General features: G+C 38.2%; 1 pseudogene; it reads right to left on the bottom strand.

Annotated features, from left to right (window-relative positions):
* Window positions 1–2,184: 2,184 nt before the first annotated feature.
* Window positions 2,185–6,762, bottom strand: LOC122754595 (annotated as a pseudogene).
* Between the last annotated feature and the right edge of the window lie 11,919 nt (window positions 6,763–18,681).

Here is an 18,681-nt window from a genome sequence, read left to right as displayed (position 1 = left end):
TCATATGGGTTACCAGAAGTTCTCCACTGAGGAAAAAGGGACTCGTCTGCTTTGCCCTAGCTTGGCTAGGAGTACATAGTCTTCTTTTGCCTTTTTTCTGATCCCATGCTCATAAAATATTACTTTTCTGATTGATTTGACTTCCTCAGTTGGTTCACCTTTCTACCAGAAAAAGAATGCCCCATATGGGAAATGTGAACAATTCAGTTTCCTAGCCAGGCATTTGTTCCATTGTAAATCACTAAATTTGCATTCTGGGTTTCCAATCAAGTCTTTGTTTAAAAATTTTTTTGTGGGGCAATGAGGGTTAAGTGACTTGCCCAGGGTCACACAGCTAGTAAGTGTCAAGTGTCTGAGGCTGGATTTGAACTCAGGTACTCCTGAATCCAGGGCCAGTGCTTTAGCCACTGTGTCACTCAGCTGCCCCCATTCCAATCAAGTCTTTAATGAGTTTGATCAGGCAGCTATAACTAGATCACCCTTTGTTGATTTGGCAACTGATTTCTCAGATCTGCTGAGTTGTGATCATAGGGATTTCATGATTACAAAATAGAATGCTTTCATTTCTGCATTTAATGATTTGATGAAACCAACAAAACTCTTTTGACTAATGAGACAAGAGACCATGACCAAGAAGAGAATCGCTGTGACTGGAGCTGGGGTTTTTGGATTGGGTGCCATTAAGTGTTGCTTGCATGAAGACTTGGAGCCTATCTTCTTGGAAAGGAATGATGACATTGGAAAGCTTTGGAAATTCCAAGTAAACTTATGTTCTTATGACTTTTAAAGACATAAAGATGATCTTTTGATGGGAGAGGGGGATGATGGAGTGAGAGGAAAAAGCTTCGACTCTGGTGTTGTTGTTCAGTTGTTTCAGTTGTGTCTGACTCTTCCTGATCCCATTTGGGGTTTTCTTGACAGATATATTGGAGTGGTTTTGCCATTTCCTTTTCCAACTTGTTCTATAGAAGAGAAACTGAGGCAAACAAGGCTAAATTAATTGTCCAGGGTAACACAGCTAACAAGTTTCTGAAGCTGGATTTAAAATCAGGAAGACAAGTCTTCCTGATCTTAGACCCTGTATTTTATCCACTGTACCACCTATTTGAATTTTGTCTCTGACGCTTTCTGCTTGCATGACTTTGAGAAATTTACAATCTCTTTGGGCTTCAGTTTCCTCATTAGTAAAATGAAAGTTTTGAACTGGATGACTCCCGTGATCCCATTTACCTCTATATTTATCATTCTAGGATAAAAGGCACTCAAAATTAGAAGGGTTCTACAATGACGTGTTTCCTGTTATTTGTGTTGCTGTTTAACTCTCGAGAGAATTCATGTCAGGGAATGAACTTACTATGGAATATAGATCCAGAGCCCAACAAATGCAGTTTGCTTCTTCAATCTTTTGACTTCTCTTTATAAGAGTTGTTGTTGATTTGATCATCCTCTCTGTAATGAGGCTCTATGGCTATTTTGTTTATTTTTTTATTTCCATAGATTATTTTGTTCCCTTTAGCTTTAACTGTTAAGTTAAAAGGGTATTTGTTTTGCACAAGATAATCAAGCTAGCTTAAACATCTATCTGAAAGATGTTTGAATTCTGTTTAGAATGTTCTGTTCTGGGGCAGCTAGGTGGCTCAGTGGATAAAGCACCGGCCCTGGATTCAGGAGGACCTGAGTTCAAATCCGGTCTCAGACACTTGACACTTACTAGCTGTGTGACCCTGGGCAAGTCACTTAACCCCCATTGCCCTGCAAAACAAAACAAAACAAAACAAAACAAAACAACTGTATATAAGTCTTCACTGGGAAGGTGGTCTTTGGAATCTCACCCATGGAGAGGACGCTCTGGCTGGGACCTTTCTCAGTCAGGACTCTGGAAGCTGTGAACCGGGATTCCCCAGTTAGAAATCCAGATGTTGGTGATTCCCTGGTTTGGTGATGTATGTCTTTTATTAGTTGTGATGGGAATTGTTATTGTGTCTTTCTTTCTCTATTTCTATGCTTCTGAAACTTATTGTCCTTGTCTAACTTGCTGTCCTATAGTTAATAAAGTTCTTGGAACTCTAGAAGTGTGAGTGTGCTTATTATACCTCGCAAATCTTGAAACCTTTACAATCCACCCCCACATTTGGTTACATGACCCCATATGGGTTGGCAACCCACAGTTTAAGAAGCTTTGCTTTAGGGAGGCAAGAGGCTTGACGAGCATGGGCTAGGCTGGTTCTCTAGTCTTTGTCCTATTCTCGGTCCACGATCCATGAACTGGAGGGGCAGCTCCCATCCTCATAGTGTTTCCCACTGTCTGACAAGCATCAACACGAGCTTTTCCTGCCTCTTTGCACTTGGGATGAAAATGTAGCCCTCTATTTCTCTGCTCCCATCATATCCCCTGGGGTTGGGGGCTCCCTGGGAAGTAACTAGAGTGTCTCCCAAATGATCCAGGGCCAGGTTCTGCGTTAGATCTTGGTTTTGTACCTCATTATATACAAAAGTGAGGGCCTGAGGGTACAGTTGTTACTTCCAGTCCCTGGCCCAGATCCTATAGCCACCACCAGGCTGATGTTTGTTTTTCTTTGGTAGCTCTTTGGCAAACTCAGGCAGGGGGTAACTGACATGGTCCTAGTCAAAAGGAACAAACCTGAACTGGTCACAATGAGTGTCTTCATCTGCAGTGAACTGCTGGCTAAAGAAGTCACTTCCATGGGATTTCCTTGGAATGCCAAAATATAGAAGGATATTCAGTTGGGTGATTTGTCAAGTCATCCAACTTCTCAGCTACAGTGAAAGCCAAGTTTCCAATCTCACCTTCATTAGGGTAAACAAACTTCATCCTTGCTAGAATGGATCAACTCATAGTTGTCCATCATCTCTGTATTTTTGTTTCCAAATTGAGAGTAAAAATCCTTTTTGATTGGTTCTAGGGAATGTGTGTGGGACAGCAAGGAGAGGACAGCCAGGTGGTGTCAGATTAAGGCATGAGTAGAGTAACTCTCTTGACTCAGACAACTTACAATATGATCTGAATGAGCAGAACCAGGAGAACATTGTACACAGTATCATCAACATTGAGTGTTGATCTACTGTGATGGACTATATTCTTCTCACCAATGCAATGGCACAGAAGAGTTCCAGGGAACTAGTGATGGAAGAGGATCTCCAAATCCAAGAAAAAAAAAAAAGAACTGCAGAGTATAGATGCTGTATGAACCATACTATTTTTTTTGTTTTTGATGCTGTTGTTTTTTTTCTATTTTGAGGTTTTTCATCATTGTTCTGATTTTTTCTTATAACATGACTAATGTAGAAATATGTTTAATGTTATTATGTGTATGTATACATATACATATATATATATATATATATATATATATATATATATATATATATATATATATATATATATATATATATATATATAAAACCTATATCAGATTACCTGCTGTCTAGGGGAGGGAGGGGAGGGAGGGAGAAAAATCTGAAATTGTAAAGCTTGTATAAACAAAAGTTGAGAACTATCTTTACATGTAACAGAAAAAAAATAAAATACTTTATTAATAAAAAAAAACAATGTGATCTGAAGTAATCCAAAAATACTGATCAAAGAGTCCCACATTAAGTGACCACAGGTCATTGAGCTGTAAAATAAAGCACAGGGACAGTTGGAAAAGGTTATTGTCCTAATCAGAGTTCCTTTGTTTCCAGAAGTCTATTAAGGCTCACGATAGTGATGAATCCAGCATGAAGTATACAGCTTTGGTTGTTAAGTAACACACAGAAAGTGACTTCCACATCAAGGGTTTTATAAAATAAAACTAATTACCATATGAGGTGTCTTACCTCTTCACTTTCTTTTCTTTTCTTTTTTTTTGCGGAGCAATGAGGGTTAAGTGACTTGCCCAGGGTCACACAGCTAGTAAGTGTCAAGTGTCTGAGGTCAGATTTGAACTCAGGTACTCCTGAATCCAAGTTCCGTGCTTTATCCACCTGGCCGCCCCCACCTCTTCACTTTCAACCTCAACAACATTGTGATGGAAAAACTCAATAATGGCACTTTCCCTAAAGTCAGCTACATACTGAAGAGAAGAGGAAACCTGCAGGTAAAAAGAAATTGGGCTGTCTTCTACCATTTTCTGCATTAGAAATCACTCAGATATAAGAAGGGGAGAGTCAAATGAGGCTTGGAAAAGCTAGCTGCCTGCTAATAATTGGAGCCCATGATGTGGTTTCTTGCCATTTCCAAATTTTTGGATGCTTTGAAGATCACTGTAGCCTCCACATCTTGCAAGAAAGTCCTCAAGGGTTTATAGATTTTTTAAAAATGGAATTTTTCAAGAGGCTTGACAAATACTACAATGACAAATCCATATCCAACTAGCAGCTTAAGCACATGGCCATCAGTGAAAGAACTTTTAAGCTGAGTGGAATCATGGGTTGCTTGCAACAGATCTGAGACAAGAAGAATCTAGCTCAGTTTGAAAGTCTTTCTGGTGTCATTGAAGCATCTCCTTTCATTGGCAAAGCATTAAAGTCTAATTTTATCATGTTTAATTGTTGGGTTGTTAGAAATATCCACTTAGTTTGCAGACTGCCCTGTTTCAAATGACTCGCAAAATGTAGGCTGCATGGTTGTTGAGGCTATTTTTTTTTCCTCCCAGAGTCCTGTTGGCCCAAGGTTGACCAAATGTCACTTTTATCACCATGAACAAGATATGCAAGAAAACAACCCTTTATCTCACTGTCATCTAAAAAATGTGGTAAAATCCCATAAGCTGGTAAATGAATTCCTGCAAGCTCACCTTGCCACAGCGTAGCATAGGGCTAACCGCCACAGGTATATGCTGCTGAAAACATTCACAAGAATTCAACTCTTGCAGGTGGGAGGCATCTGAAATAAGACACAAATGGTATTTGCTGATTCTCCCCTTTAGCACTAAGCACACTCCTGGGATGAGAAAGTCAAACTCTGTAAAGTTCCCATATGGAAAGCACAACACTAGCTTCAAGGCAGAAAGGATGTGGCGACTATTCCCTTTGGATGCTTGATGAGGAATCTCAGCTATAGCAACTACACTGTCAGTCAGAATTACACAGGCTGCAAATTGCTGAATTCCTTTGTGAACCCGAATGGAGATACCCCAGAAGACTTTGAGCAGGTATGGGTACTCCGCTTCAGACCTGAGTGTTCAGACTTTGAGGTTATAAGCGTAGTGGCACTGCCTTCCTCATTTGCCTTTTTGACAGTAAAAGTACCTAGGAAGAAAAACCAGTATCCTGAAGGCTGACCTTGAGAACCTCAAGTTGTAAAATGACACTTTCTTGCACAGAACCGAACATTTTCATCGAAACTGAAGTAGGATTTTGAAAGGATATTTAAACTGTTTTATCACAAAGACAGTACTACTCTAGCTGAGACTTGAAGGAAGACAGGTAAGGCCCAGAATAGATCCCTGTGGGACACCCACTGTTAGTGGATGAAAATCCAGCAAAGGAGACTGAGGAGGGGTCAGACAGGTAGGAAGAGAATCAGGAACGTAGTGTTGTAGAAACCTAGAGAGAAGAGAACATCGAGGGAAAGAGGCTTATAAGATAAATACATTTTTGTTCTGTAGACTTTTGACTCCTTTGTATTGGATAAATGTTGATCTGTTCAATATCCTTGTTTGAGAGAGTTTGGGTTATTATTTGGGGTTTTAAAAAAAATCTCTTTCTACAAATATATGTCAGTCCATTAACATGATCCTGTTGGGCCTGATTTACCCATAGTAATTAATTGGTGCAGTGGATAGAGTGCCTGACCTGTAGTCAGGAAGACTCATCTTCCAGAGTTCAAATGCAGCCTCAGATGATTACTAGCTGTGTGACTCTGGGCAAGTCACTTAAACCTGTTTGCCTTAGTTTCCTCATTTGTAAAATGAGGTAGAGAAGGAAATGGCAAACCACTCCAGTATGTCTGCCAAGAAAACCCCAAATGGGGTCATGAAGAGTCAGACATGACTGAAAATGACTTAACAACAACAAATTAATCTGTATGATTCTTACCTAATTGCAAAAACTTCTCCAGCCACTAATTGCTGTTTACTTTTGTGAAAAAGCTCAGGTAGGGCAGCATTGAAGCCATTTATTTCATAAAAGTGAAAATGTAAAAAGCACAACAACGTTTTATGTGTAGCAACAGGAAACTTTGTAAAACGTGCTTGCAGGTAGACTTCTAAATCTTCTTGGCTTTTTCCATCAGACTTTTGGAACTTTTTCCAGTTATCTTTTTTTTTTTTTTTTGAGGGGGGAATGTAAGCTCTTATAAATCTTCTTTTCAGCAACAAACTTTTCATGCAGATCATAGAAGTCACCGTAATGATGTTTGATGACTGCCTGCAATACCTTGGATAATATAGACCTAGTATTTCTTTCTTTTTTCTTTTATCTTTAAATTTTCATTTTATTTAGAATTATCCCCAAGTTACATGTAAAAAAACAAAATTTTTTTTCACATTGATTTTTTAAAACTTTGTGTTCTAAATTTTCTTCCTCCCTCCCTCCTCAACCCTCCCTATGAAATAAAGCAATTCTATATATAGACCTTGTATTTCTTCATCAGCTTCACGGTTGGTTTGGCCTCTTCCTCCTTCTCAGTCCAAAGCCCCTGGTGGTTGCCACCATGGTGCATGGAGGAGACATCGACTCTGCTCTCCTCTGGCAGTTCCAGATCTGGAACCTTGGGCTGTTGCCACCACGCTTGTTTGCATCCTCCACTATACACATCTTAAGGACTCGTCAGTCATTGGCCAATCCTCCTCTTATTGCAGACTTTTATTAGTTGCCCACAAATTCTGGAAAGCAATTTTTATAAGACATATTTATCATAAGTATTTCCCCCTATTTGATAGATTTCCTTTTAAATTAATATTATTGCTTCCTGTTCTGCAAAATTCTTTTTATTTAATCAAATTCATTAAATTTATTCTAATAATTTCTTCTACTTTCTCAATAATGAGGAATTTCTTTTTTAGACCTCAAATTACATTATAAAGTAGCAGTTATAAAAAAACCTGGAACTGGTAAAAAATGAGAAATTCAGATCAGTGAAAAGAGAGATTGACAAGAATCAGCAGCCTATTGTTTGATACATAAGCTATTTGGGGAAGGATTCTCTATTTGACAAGAACTTCTGGGACAACTGAAAAGTATTTGATTCAAAAAATAGACTTAGACTAACATATATCCTAAGTTCCAAATTGCAGCATGAGACAAATCTAAAAAGTTGAAGAGTAAAAAAAATTGGGGAGAATGGAAAAGGTACTTTTATACATCTATAGTTAGGAGAATATTTTTTAAATAAAATTTGATTTTTATTGTGAACTTAACAATCATCCACAAAAATTAAATATTTCTATATTCAAAGAACAAAAAAAGATTTGTATAGGAAGCCATAAATTTTCTGTTAGGTATGTTTAACTTTTTCAAATGTAGATGAAATTTTATACTTTTAGATCATTTTAAAGTTTATTTTACCACTATTTTCTTTTTCTTTTTCTTTTTTTTTTTTTTGCAGGGCAATGAGGGTTAAGCGACTTACCTAGGGTCACACAGCTAGTAAGTGTCAAGTGTCTGAGGCTGGCTTTGAACTCAGGTCCTCCTGAATCCAGGACTGGTGCTTTATCCACTGCGCCACCTAGCTGTCCTAAAGTTTATTTTAAACAATATTTTATTTTTTCCAGTTACATGTAAAAACACTTTTAAACATTCATTAAAATTTTTTTTGAGTTCCAAATTCTCTCTTTCCCTTCTTCCTCTGATGTTAAGCAATTTGGTATAGGTTATACATGTGCAATCATGAAAAACAAATTACAGTATTAGTCATGTTGTGAAAGAAGACACAGACCAAAAGAAAAGCCCCTAAAAAATAAAGTGAAAAATAGTATGCTTCTATCTGCATTCATACTAAAAGAATAATTCTTAACTAAAAATAGACAGGTGTGTTCATAAAAGATAAAGCAGACAATTGAAATGACATAAAACTGAAAAGCTTTTATGTGAACAAAATCAATGAAGCTTAGATCAAAAGAAAATGCAAATTGGAAAAACATTTTTGGTATCAATATCTTTGATGACAGTGCAATATGGAGTTAGCAAAATACATGAGTCAAATATTCCCCAATGAATGCTTAAATAATATGAAATAATCATTTTCAAAGGAAGAATTACAAACTATCAAGCAACCATTTAAAAAACACACTCCAAATCACTACTAATAAAGAATAAATGAAAATCAAATTAATCCTGACATTTTAACTTACACCCAACAAATTGGCAAAAAATGATAAAAGACAGAAATAGTGTTGGAAAGGCTGTGGGAAGACATCACATTTAATATGCTAAAGGTGGATCTGGGATTTGGTTCGACTAATCTGTAAACCATTTTGGAGTTATCTTAAAAAAAGCAACTAAAATGTCCATACCTTTTCACTCAGAGATTTCATTTTTCAGGTATATACTTGAAAATGGCCAAAGAAAGCAAGTTGGGCCCCATATTTGCCAAAATAATCCTAGCAACACTATTTATGGGAGCAGAAGAATGGAAACAAAGTAAGTCACCATTTATTGGGAGGTAGTTGAATAAATTGGTATGTAAATGCAATGGATTATTATTAGGCCATAAGAAATTCAGAGAAACATCAGAAGACCTATGTGAACTTATTCAGAAAGAAGTAAGGACAACCAAGAAAACAATATACATTCACTCCAATAATGTAAATGAAAAGAACGATAATCAAAAGCCAAGATAGCCTGAATCCAGGTGTACTATATGGAAAGGTCCTTTGATTCCAGGGTAAAATCAGTTAGAAGATCTCTGGTCTCCCTTCCCCCCACCCCATTATACATGACTAGGGAAAAAATCAAAGTTAAACCAAGCAGCTATTATTAGTAATTAAAGAATATTTAAATAAATTATACTTAAGTATTTGTATTTTTTCAATCATCTTTAATGATATTAAAAACTACCTGCATAATATTTATTCTCAACTATTCCTTTTTTTTCCAGGGCAATGAAGGTTAAGTGACTTGCCCAGAGTCACACAGCTAGTAAGTGTCAAGTGTTTGAGGGCGGATTTGAACTCAGGTCCTCCTGAATCCAGGGCCAGTGTTTTATCCACTGTGCCACCTAGCTGCCCCCTCTCACCTATTCCAATAACATAATTTTTAGCATTATTTTAGAACCATACGCCAATGGAAAAGTGTGCTGACTGATCTTAGGTGGCTGTGCCTAAGGGAAGCCTGAATGTTCATACCTTGAGGTTATAATGCAGTAGTAGTGCTTTCCTTATTTGGCGTTTTTTTTTTTTTGTTTTTTTTTTTTGTTGTTGTTGTTGTTTTTTTGCAGTAAAAGTACCTAGGAAGAAAAAAGTCTCCTGAAGGCTGACCTTGAGAACCTCAAGTTGTAAAATGGTACAACCTCTCTCCCTTGCACAGAACAGAATATTTTCATCAAAACTGAAATAGGATTTTGAATGGATTTCAAACTGGTTTTTATCACAAAGAATCATACAGATTAAGTACAATGGGCAAATGGGGGTGGTTGGGGTGGGAATCATGTTAATGGATTGACATGCATTTGGGTTGAGAGAAGTTATGACTTGCCCAATGTCCCACAGTTACTAGGAATTTGAGTCAATTCTCAAACTCAAGTATTGCTGCCTCCAGGTTTACACCATTAGAGCGAAACATGATAAATTGTAAGATATGGCATACAAAAGAAGCAAAGTGTTGATGAAAAATGGGAAATGGATAGAACAGACATGTATAAACCATGGCTCTTTCCAAAGGAAGGTTGATGCATATAAATCAATTGCCACAACCAGGAGAACAAAAGAGCTTAGAATGTGATTCAACCTGCAAATAACTGATTTCCTTGTGAAGAAGAGAAATATGGAGCCCAAAGGTAACATCATTTTAGAATGTAATCTCATTTGTATAATTTTACAGGAAAGATGGTGGAAAATTATGAATACTATTGTCTCACAAAATTGCAGAAAATGGTGGAGGGAAAAATGCATTTTTTCATAAAGTTGGGGCAAAAGACCCAATTAAGGCAGGTCATCATGAGAACAGTTAAGTATGACACTGTAAAGAGGCCAAGAAATAGATGAAAAATGAAACATCATTTCCCTAACAATTTTCTCTAGTCAGTACCAGGGAATCCATAACATTTAAACTTTAATATCACAGTCCTTGCTTGTTGTGCTATATGAGAAAATAGAAAAGGCACTAAAGGAAAAAAAAAAGATGAGACTAGACCAAGAGGAAATTTGAGTTGGAGGTGACACAATATTGAGATCAAGATTGATGGATTATTTCTCGAGATATTTGAAAAAAGGTATTATATCATATGCTTGGAAAACAAATTACAGACCTAATATATGTTTAAAACATCAATTTTAACTTTATCAATAATTTAAATAAGCAGCCCATAGGCTTACTTCCCCATCTCCATAAAATCTTTATGAGAATACTGTACAAATGTATCAGAGATCTCCCTGATAAAGGCATGAGAAGGAAAGGAGCAGGCTTTTGCAAATTTTATTCTATAGCAGTCCAACCCTTTTGAGTAATACAACTTATTGAGAGATAGAAGACCTAAAATTCCACTCTGCTTATCACTTATTAACTATTAAAATTAATTTGGTGTGGCAAGATGCTACCTTTAATCATCTTCAAATACCCAATGCCAATGGTAAAGTTATACAAGAATCTTGAAAAATATAAAAATAGAGATAGCTGTTCTAGAGGAGCCTCTGATTATTAGTTTTGAGTGAGAAATAAAATAGGGAGTTCTATGTTTACTGAATATATTTGTCATGGTGATGATGGTGCATGTTTAGTGCAGAGTCCAAATGGAAAAGAAATTACCCCAAATCAAAGGATTATAGGGTTAGAGTTAGAGGGAACTTCGAAAGGTATCTGGTTTAATCTCCTCATTTCATAGTGTATAGAGAGGTCAATTTATTTGCCCAGTGTCCCACAAACATAAACAGCAGAGCCAGGATTCAAATCCAGGTTGCTTGACTCCAGATCTATCACTACTCTTACCATACCACTCAACTTGGTGAGGTCTTCCAGATGTTCCTTCAGACAGATGACACTTTAGTGAATATTAAGACCTATAACATTCTGGAGCCTCCGATGTGAGCCATAACACTCAAAAGAGTTTGGTGTAACAGTTTACTCAAAACCAAGACAAAATAAAACAAAATCCTACAGTAAAATGGAAAGGATGCCTACTATCTTGACTATGATAGGCAATTTAGTGGACAACCCAAAGAGCTTCTCTGATAGCACGTGTGTTTTGGACAGAACCTGCAAATAGACTGAATGTAGCAGAGATTTTAATAGGGTGAGGAGTGTGTGATGGATTGCCTTTGGGAACTTGTATAATGTTTTAATGATTTCAGGTGTATTCCCTAAAAAAAAAACCTCCTAAAAACAAAACCCAACCCTCTTTTTAAAATTTTTTTTAATTTTTAAATTTTTTTAGTGAGGCAATTGGGGTTAAGTGACTTGCCCAAGGTCACACAGCTAGTAAGTGTTAAGTGTCTGAGGCCGGATTTGAACTCAGGTACTCCTGATTCCAGGGCTGGTGCTCTATCCACTGCGCCACCTAGCTGCCCCTCCAACCCTCTTAGCAATGAGTTCTTAACTATACTGTGTGACTGCAAACAAGAGACTATTACTCTCTGAAGTAAAGTTATGGGACACTCAGAGATTATTAGAGAAGACCACTTAGATACTTATTAGCTATGTGACCCTAAGCAAATTATTTAAATTTCTCTGTACTTCAGTTTATTCATCTACAAAATAAGGGGTATGGACTCAATGCTCTCCAAGATCTCTTGGCAGGAGTCCAGGCTAAAAGGCAGTACTTATGAGGAAGTGCCCAGGAGAAGAATGAATGATGGATGTCATTGAAAAGATGTGTGATTGGAGAAAAAATGAGATGACCATCTTCCTGTTGTAGAAGTAGAGGATCACTGGTGGACAGTGCTTATGATCCAGTGGTATCCATGCAAAGTAGAGAAATCTAGAGTATGGCACCCAGAGCTTTGGGTGAATTCCCTATGGGAAGATATGAACGAGATTTCCACAGTATGAGTAGGCACAGATAGTTGTGTACTATGGATAGATCTGTACTACCGAATAGAATGTGCTCCTTAAAGAATTCACAGATTTATTGAAGTGTTAAAGTGTCATGGGCAGGGACCATGCTATCTAAGAGTCGTTTTTCATCTACTGCCTAGCATAGCGTCATTCATCTCAATCAGCATTTTGACGTATAATCTGGTAGAGCAGTTTCTAGTAATTTCTTTTCTTTCCTTTTTATTCATTGTGATTTTACTCTTTTCATGTTATATATATATATATATATATATTTTAATGAGGCAATTGGGGATTATGTGACTTGCCCAGGGTCACACAGCTTGTAAGTATCAAGTGTCTGAGGCTCGATTTGAACTCAGGTCCTCCTGAATCCAGGGCCAGTGCTCTATCCACTGTGCCACCTAGCTGCCCTCTCATGTTTTATATTGATAATTTAGTTGCCTTCTCTCTCTCTCTCTCTCTCTCTCTCTTTGGGTGAGGCAGTTGGGGTTAAGTGACTTGCCTAGGGTCACACAGCTAATAAGTGTTAAATGTCTGAGGCCAGATTTGAACTTGGGTCCTCCTGAATCCAGGGCCAGTGCTCTATCCACTGCACCGCCTAGCTGCCCCTCCCTTCTCTCTTTTAAAAAGCTCAAATTAGTTAATGGTTTAATCTACTTAATGGTATTTAAAATAGTTTGTAGTGGGGGGGTGGGGAAGAAAGGAATAAGCATTTATTAATCATCTACTATGTGTCAGGTACTAGGCTAAGTACTTTTATGATCTCATTTGATCCTGAGAACAACCTGGTGAGGTAGCTGTGGTTACTATTCCCACTTTACAATTGAAGAGATGGAGGCAGATAGAAGCTAGTGTCTGAGGATGGATTTTAACTGAGGTTTTGCTGAATCCAGGCCTGGTGTTCTATCCATGGTGCAACCTGGCTGCCTTTTAGTGTTACTTACATCAATAATACTGGTTTTCAATTTGATCTCTTCTTTGATCTTCAGAATTTCTATTTTGATGTAATTTTGGAGATATGATTGTTGATTAAAAAAAATCACAACATGAATGCTTATTTCTCATGAACTCCCAACTGCTAAAGGGTGGAATATTTCTCAATGGATGATGGGGGAGACTTTTCAAGGAACAGACAGATGTTGGAGGTGACTGGTGGAGATTGTTGGTGGTGGTCCACCCCATCAATATGTCCACTAATCATCCATTCCTTTACCTCCCTTCAGTTTTTGCCCCATGCAACACAGAATTTGGAGTCTAAGTTATACAGCAAGGACTGTTGAATGAAGCCTATAGGATGCCTAATATAGCTCTAATAATATAGCTTTTTATCGATTTTTTCTTGGTGAGGATTTCTTCAAAATAATGTATTTTCCTTCTTTAATTGTTCCTCTTTTACTTAATCTAGTGGATTTCTTACTTTCTGAGGTAGTGAGGGGGAAGAAGGTTTAGGTTCAACTTTGCCATCTTGGGGGAAGTGTTGTCCACTCACAATTAAAAAATATATTCAGAAATACATTATTTAAACCATACTCTCTGGACTTTAAGCTTGCCTTTCTAGTGAGGAAACTTTGTTCAGAAAACATTATGGCTCTCATATTTTTTCTTTATTTATTTTTGCATTTTAATTATATATTTTTAAAAACTTTACTATTACCTTTTTTTTTTTTTTTGTGAGGCAATTGGGGTTAAGTGACTTGCCCAGGGTCCCACAGCTAGTAAGTGTTAAGTGTCTGAGGCCGGATTTGAACTCCAGGGCTGGTGCTTTATCCACTGAGCCACCTAGCTGCCCCACGACCATTACCTATTAATTGATACTTTTATTCAGATGAATCTGTCAAGCTGTCTAGGAAGATTTCATAGAATTATGGTTGCATAAATTTATAGACAGGAGAATTAACTTCTCATTTGTAGAGAACATTGACTGATTTCAGTAAAATATTAACATAGTAAAAGGCTAGGATAATTCAGTGATCAAATAGATGGTTGTCTATGGATCATAGAAATATTGTGTCAAATTGTCAAAACACTTGAAACAATTCCACGGAGACACAAAATATGCGAAATTGGAAAAGCATTCAATACTGAAGCCTAAAATATGTCATTCTTATAAAGAATTTATCTTAAAGGTAGGTAACCTCCTCTCTCTTGTGGTTTGCTTAGGAATGTTGCCTTGACTTTAATCTCTGTTCAAGGTTCCCCTTTGCCACGAACCCTTCCCTAACCAGGCAGAGCAGCATGCCACAATTGTCCCTTGTTTTTTTGTTTTGTATATTTGTATATTTGTGGTTGCTCTTGTGTGTACAGTCCTGCCTGTAGGATGAATAAAATGGAACCTTTTTGATAATGATACTTATAGAGGTAGACTTGGAAAATAGGAGAAATAGACCTCAAGAAATAGTCATTGATTATTTTGGATGAGCTCCCCTGAATACTTCTCTACTGTCTTATGAATGAAAGTGCAATCAGTACTAGAACAGCAACCAAGGAGGCAGTGTCAAAAGGAAGGAACCAGGCAAGGGTGTGCTAGAGCCAGCTCAGATGAGCCTGTGAGATCGGATTGTTAAATTTTCAACGAGAGCATTTACACCTTGGAAAGCAACAAATACTACAAATTGGATCTTGATTTATTGCTTTGCTGATTGTTTAGGCCTAAGAAAGACTCTGAGGGGATGCATTTGGGGTGGGGGGTGAGAGTAGAGGGTTGGAGATGAGGAAGTTGGTTTGTACTTTAACATCTGGGGGTTCAGAATCATTAGGTTGGGGAGAGTAGGAATCAATGGGAGACAAGCCAGGCAGGCTGAGAAGAAGCCCAATCACCCCCTGGGCCACGCTGTAGCACGAACAGTGTGTCCGGGATGCAGCGCTACACTTTAAGGAGTAAAAAGCCAAGAAACAGTAAGCCAGGATGAGTAGGCAGAGAAAGCAGAAGACCATCGAAAACTTCTTTGGGGGAAAGGTAGACCACAATACATCCTCAGAAGAAGAAGATAATAATAGGGTCAAAGCTCCAACATCCAAAGCTTCCAAGAAAAATATGAACTGGTCTCAGGCCATGGAAGCTCTCAAAAGGGACTTTGAAGAGAAAGTAGGAGAGATAGAACGAAGATGTAGAGAAAGAGAGGAAGGAATGGAAAGAGAAATGAGAGCAATGCAGGAGAGTCATGAGAAAAAAGTCAACAGTTTGAAAAGCCAAATGGAAAAGGAGATTAAAAAACTGTCTGCTGAAAATAATTGCCTAAGAATTAGGATTGAACAAATGGAAGCTAGTGAGCTTATGAGAAACCAAGACACAGTAAAGCAAATCCAATTGAATGAAAAAATAGAAGGCAATGTGAAATATCTCCTAGGAATCAATGGGAGAATGAGTCTAGGCACCATATTTGTTGTCAGAGAAAGGTTCGTTGAAGAAAACAGATGATTAGACCCCCCCTTTGAGGTATAACTCCTAGACAGATGGTGACATTGTGTCCTGTGAGGTCTTGGGAAGCCCACCCCACAGAAGGCAAGGGAAGTCAGTCAGGAAGCAAGAGATGGTCATAGAAGGTAGGTCTGACTATGGCATGGTCTCTGGGGGCTGCAGAAGTGCCTGGAACACTGCATATATCCCCCAGGTATCCCACTTTGGATCTACCTATTCCTTCCCCTGTGCTCCTTGGAATGCTCAATCCATAATGAATAAATTGCTTTTCACATGCAAGTTGTTTGTTTGGTTTTTTTTTAGGGAGACAATTGGGGTTAAGTGACTTGCCCAGGGTCACACAGCTAGTAAGTGTTAAGTGTCTGAGGTTCGGATTTGAACTCAGGTACCCCTGACTCTAGGGCCAGTGCTCTATCCACTGCGCCACCTAGCTGCCCCCACACGAAAGTTTTTGCTTCATTTTCTGGTACCAGCTGAGACCTGACTCCAGGGGTATACTGGTAGATGTTTAACAATTGACTCTCTCTCCCTCCAAAATAAGGACAAGACACACTTTAAAGTTTTATGTGCATTATTAACATTTTTTTTTTTTTGCAGGGCAGTGAGGGTTAAGTGACTTGCCCAGGGTCACACAGCTAGTAAGTGTCAAGTGTCTGAAGCTGGCTTTGAACTCAGGTCCTTCTGAATCCAGGGCCAGTGCACTATCCACTGCACCACCTAGCTGCCCCCCATTATTAACATTAGGTTTAGACAATCAACAAAACAAATCAAGACCAGGTTTGTAGCATTTGCTGATTGCTTTCATCAGGGAAATTGAAGGCCTCTCTCCCCACCACCCCAACCCCAGTGAAGAGGCTTGGAAGTAGGTAGGCCTGGATGTGGTGAATGCAGGGCTTCCTGGGAAGCCTCTGGAGTATAGAGACAGGGAGTTGGGTAGCTTGAATCTGCAGCCAGTGAAAAGACTGTTGGGAAAGCTAGACATTTCTGTTTCAAGCAAAGTAGCTAAAATTTGAGGACTCTTGGATCTTTTTTTTTTTTTTTTTTTAGTGAGGCAGTTGGGGTTAAGTGACTTGCCCAGGGTCACACAGCCAGTAAGTGTCAAGTGTCCGAGGTCGGATTTGAACTCAGGTACTCCTGACTCCAGGGCTGGTGCTCTATCCACAGCGCCACCTAGCTGCCCCCAACTGCCTCTTTATGATGTGATTATATGATTATATTATTTATATATTATATTATTTATATTATATTAAAGGTAAATTATATATTATATTATATATTATATTAAAGGTAAAGGGGGTGGGAGGACAAGGGTTGAAAGAAATATCATTTTCCTTGTGTTTTGCCATCTTGCCAATGATTCATTTCATCTAGATCTGTAAAAGCAGCCTGTGATTGGTCCAGCTGCCTGGACCCTGCTGAGACCCTGCTAGCTAAGATGTGCTTTTCCGCCAGTGCCTAGCACAGCATCCTATGCAAATAGGAGGCAGCGTGGAGTGGGGGAAGAAGTGGACTTGGGGTCAGGAGAGACCCAGGTTTGAATGTATGGTCCTGGAGAAGTTTCTGAGCTTTAGTTTCCTCATCTGTGAGATAGGGATAAGAATCCCTACAGTGGGGGGCAGCTAGGTGGCGCGGTGGTAAAGCACTGGCCCTGGACTCTGGAGGACCTGAGTTCAAATCTGGCCTCAGACACTCGACACTTACTAGCTGTGTGACCCTGGGCAAGTCACTTAACCCTCATTGCCCTGAAAAACAAAAAGAATCCCTACAGTACCGCCTCATAAGGTTATTGGGGGAAATCAGAGGAGAGGATGTCCAGCATGTCCCTAAAGTTGTTGTGCAAGTTTAAACTATTGGTAGCTTAAATTTAAGCCATTAATTAACATTTAAGCTTTAAGATATAACCATTAATGTACTTATGTCTAGGCTGACCTCGATCTTGCCATATCCACTGGAAATATTAATTTTTGGAATAAATTAAGAATATAAAGAGTAAGGATAATCAATCGAAAAATTTAATGATGCTTCTCCTCCCCCACCCCAACAATTCCTACCAAAGCCTTACTCCAATGACTCATTTTAGCATAAGAGCTGACTCATCAAGATAAAGCTGGTTTGAGAGCTTCGTAGCTTTGGCGTTGGAAGGGAGTCCAACGTTCTCATTTTACAGATGAGGCAACCACAGCACAGAGCAGTGAAGTCACTTGGCCGGATTCACATTGCTAGTGTTTGCCTGAAGAGGGATTTGAACCCAGGTCTTTCTGATTTCAAGTCCAAGTTCTTTCTATTGTGGTATCACTCAGTTTCTTCTCTAGAAGTATTGTGGTGGGGATAAAAAGGTGCTGTAGGTTTGGCAGTGACATAATTGCTGTAATGATAAAATTTTTAAAAAGTATATATGTTGCTACCTACTTTTCTCTATCATCTGTCTATATAATCTATCTATTTGTCCATCCATCCATCCATCCATCCATCCATCCATCCATCCATCCATCCATCCATCCATCCATCCATCCATCCATCCATCCATCCATCCATCTATCCATCTATCTCCATCTATTTATGTGTAAATGCATACATATACAGGATAATTTGTAGATAATCTCAAAGGGAAAGTATTAACATTAAAGGGGATCAAGGGAGACGTCTTGTAGAAGGCACAATTTTAGTTGGAACCTGGAGGAAATTAGGAAATCCAGAAGGCAGAAATGAGTAGAGAGAAATAATGCTTTTAAATGAAATTTAATTTTATCAATTATTTTCATTAATATTAATTAACATCTATATAAACTGAAAATGGTAATACATGTACACAAAAAAGTATTAATCATTTTATCCACATGAGGTATGTTTGCTTATTTATTTTACTGAGTTATAAGAGTGATATGGAATCAGGGTAATAACTTTGTAGCCCCCAAAGGGGTAATCAGAGAAAGTTTGTTTAAATTGGAAGTCTGTGATTTGTGAGCCAAATCTGCATGAGAAATATGTATTGATAAATGACTAACTGTTCTAGTACCTAATGAAACAAAATCCCAGTGGTATTTGATCTCTTCCTTAACCAATATGCATCACATTTAGCCTATATGATGGAGATGGTAAAATAAAAATCC

The sequence above is a fragment of the Dromiciops gliroides genome, chromosome 4, assembly GCF_019393635.1.
Source record: "Dromiciops gliroides isolate mDroGli1 chromosome 4, mDroGli1.pri, whole genome shotgun sequence".
NCBI lineage: Eukaryota > Metazoa > Chordata > Mammalia > Microbiotheria > Microbiotheriidae > Dromiciops > Dromiciops gliroides.
The sequence above is the reverse complement of the archived record's forward strand: the minus strand, read 5'-3'. Positions and strand labels throughout refer to the sequence as shown.